Source organism: Chinchilla lanigera, unplaced genomic scaffold (genome assembly GCF_000276665.1).
Source record: "Chinchilla lanigera isolate Chin_1 unplaced genomic scaffold, ChiLan1.0 scaffold00078, whole genome shotgun sequence".
NCBI lineage: Eukaryota > Metazoa > Chordata > Mammalia > Rodentia > Chinchillidae > Chinchilla > Chinchilla lanigera.
The window spans coordinates 5995948-5999658 of NW_004955479.1; positions in this window are offsets into that span (position 1 = coordinate 5995948).

A 3711-nucleotide genomic window follows, 5' to 3' on the forward strand; every position below is an offset into this window, starting at 1 on the left:
GGCCCTCACTTCCTATTATCTGTCTTTTTTGCTCTTTATAATTTTGGTTTCTCATATAAGAGAAAATGTATAATACTTATGTTTGTGTGTCTGATTTAATGAACTTAACATTATGGTCTCAAGGTGCATTCACTTTCCTACAAAAAACCCGAGTTTATCTTTCTTTGTGACAGATGAGTATTCAATTGTCCAATATATTTTCTTTATCCATCCATCTGTTGATGAGCATATAGGCTGCTTCCAAGATTTAGCTACAATAAATTGTGCTCCCAGAAACATATATATGCATATATCACTGTAATATGATGTCTTCACAAGTTTGGGAATGATACCTAGAAAGGACATACCTGCGTCAAATGGAATTTTACTTTAACTCTTTCGGAAGAATCTCTATACTGATTTCTATAGTGGTTGCTCCATGTTACATTATCACCAACAATTTAGAAGGCAGCCTCACCAGAACTTGTTATTACTTGATTTCTTGATGTTGATCATTCTTACTAGAGTAAGATGGACTCAATATTTTTTCTTTAAATTTGCACTTCTCCAATAGTCAGTGATGTTGAGCATTTCTTCATGTATTTATTGGCCACTTGTACGGTGAAGTATCTATTCATTTCAGTTGCTCTTCTCTATTTGGAAGGGTCCAATATTTTTAGTTCTTTATATATTACAGGTATTAGTTCTGTGTCTGAGCAATAGCTGGCAAAATCTTTGTCATTCTTTAGGTTACCTTTTAGCTTTGTTGGTTATTTCTTTTGTTGTACAGAAGATTTGTAATTTGATGTGATTCCATATGCTGATTCTTGATGCTATTTTCTGTGCAACTAAGGTTCTGTTCAGAAAGTCCTTACCTATATATACAACATCAGTGGTTTTGCCTACTTTACCTCCCAGCAAGTAAAGTGCTCCTATTTTAACACTTATTTCTTTGATCTACTTTCATTTTAGCTTAGTACATAGTGAAATATATGGGTCTAGATTCAGTCTTCAGCATGAGGATACCAAGTTTTCTCTGCACAATTTTTTAAAGAGGTATCATTCCTCTTGTGTAGTTTTTGGCCCCATTGTCAAAGATCAACTAAATGAATGTGCCTGGGTTGTTTACGCTTCCACTATTCTGTTCCATTAAGCCGCATGCCTGTTTTTGTACCAGTACCTTGCTGTTTTAATCACAGTAGCTTTGTAATATAACTTCAAATCTGGGATTGTGATGCCTCCTCTTGTGTGTGCTTGTGGTACCCAAGATTGCTTTCATTTTTCTGGGTCTCTTGGGTTCCGTATCAATCTAGGACGATCTTCTCTAGATTTGTGAGAAATATTGTTGATATTTTTATTGGTATTGCATTAAATCTATATATCAGATTTGGAAGTAAAGCATAGCCTTTTTCACTGTGTTAGGATAGAAGATATCTTTCTATTTTCTGATATCCTCCTCAATTTCCTTTTTCAGAGTGATGTAATTTTCATTATAGAATTCTTTCCCTTGCTTGACCAGGTTAATTCCTAATTATTTAATTTTTCTTGATGTTATTATGGTTGGTATTGTTTTTTGTCATTTCTTTCTCAGTGAGCTCATTATTAGTGTATAGGAACATTATCAATACCACGTGAGTGAAGGTCCCACATATCAGACATAGAAATAATAAATGTGCTACTCTACCAGTAATGGTTTGCATCTGCACTGTCCATGTAATGAGCTCTGTGAAATGGGGCAAGTGAATCTCTCATAACAATTCTCATAGGGTTGTTATCAGGTTTAAATTAAATGCAAGATGCCCCTAAGATTTGAAACCTGAAATAATATACAATAGTTTTCATGATAAAAATATCTTAAAGTTTCTTTCAGGTATAGCTTAGTTTGGTTTCAGTGTAGAAACCCAACCTGGATCATTGTTAGGAAAAGGCAGACTTGTTCATAAATTACATGTTACTTTGTGGAAAGGTATTTATCAGCTTATATACTCATTCACTTGCTGACTGTGGTAATTCAAAATGTGTGTATTGAATATATGAGCTGTGACAAAACTGGTGATGAGTCATCCTCATGATATTTTACTTGTAGAAACAGAGAGACATGTTTTACCTGGTCAGATTTATGCCAGTTCATTTATATCATGACATTAGTAATGTTGGCAAAATTCTCAAAACTTTATAAACTATTAAAATGAATAACTACCTGCAGCACATCTTGATTGACTTTATTTTTTTCTTACAATGGCCAAAGCAAATTGGAGGCTGAATTGTCTCTTAATCCTTCACAACAGAATTAACTGCTTAATTGGTACTGATATATGTGCACCCATGTAGCACAATTTGTAATAGCTAAATGTTGAGAACAACTCAGATGTCCATCAACTGAAGAGTGAATAAAAAAGATGTGGAGTTTTTCTGTATAATGGTGTACTACTTGTCCATGAAAAGGGTAAAATGGAGTCTTTTATAGGTAAATAGATGCAACTCAAGACCGTACTCATAAGTGAAATAAATCAGACCCTAGTGTAAACACTGTATTGTCTCACTAGTATGAAAAAATGACCAAGTAAATAACATCCAAACTGTACAATAGATATTGAGAACTGGGAAGAAACTGTTCAAAAGAACAGACAAACTGTGATGGCCAAAGGGGAAATGAAGAAAGGAAGAAATATATGTGAACACAAATAGCTAAGATTGTTATGCAGCTAATTTCTCTTAATTCGTTAAAAAGAAAGTCCTGTGCTAATATTGTACAGACAAGGTAGCACGCATATATCTTCTACTCTGAATAACTACTGGGAAGAGCACAGTACACAATGTGTCAATTCCTATAACAGTCCTAATGATTTATTTTGAAACCTGGGTTCATTGTTATGTTTATCTTTTTTTTTCAAAAGGAAATAACAACTGGGATGGGGGAAAGAAGAAAAGGATGGGAGAAATATACACATACACACACATACACACACACACACACGATAAGTAAGATAATTGTACTACTAATTTTTAGTGGTCTATTGGAAGGAATAGTTTATGTTTAATTGTTTGATCAATCTTACATTCTTACATCTGGTAATCTGAGCAACTTCGTTCAAGATAACAATGTGCAATATAACAACCATTGTTAATTTCTTATCATCTTATTTTGAAAATTCTGTATCTTTTTTATTGTCTTTGTGTTTTTTGGTTTTTGTCTTTGTTGTTATTATTTTGATTTTTTCTCTCTAAAATAAAAAAATACTTAAATTCTTATTTAAAATAAAACTTCAGATCTTTTCTAAACTAAATTTGACTTAGAATTTTTGTATGTAAGATAGAAACATACACCTATTATAGAAAAAAATGTACAAAACATTAAAAAAAAAATCCTACAATAGCGCACCATTTTCTCAATTTCAACACATGTCTTTGGAGAACCATGTAAAGGTGACCACAAATTTGAACATTTCTAGTGTACATTCTCATAGTATGTGGCAGTTATATTTTATAAAACCACTGCTCACACTGAATAAGAAAATATTGATCATAATTCCTAAAGGAAGCACATGGTTAGGTTCCCATGAAACCCTGGTCATATTTTCTTCAATCTGTTAAACTTAACCTTGATTTTAGATATTTCTGTTTAAAGACAAGTTCATATATATGTTTTACAAATAATTACTTATGTGCAGTATTCCTTTTTACTAAAATATTACCTGAAAAGGATTAAACATTGTCCAGGCCTTTGGTAAC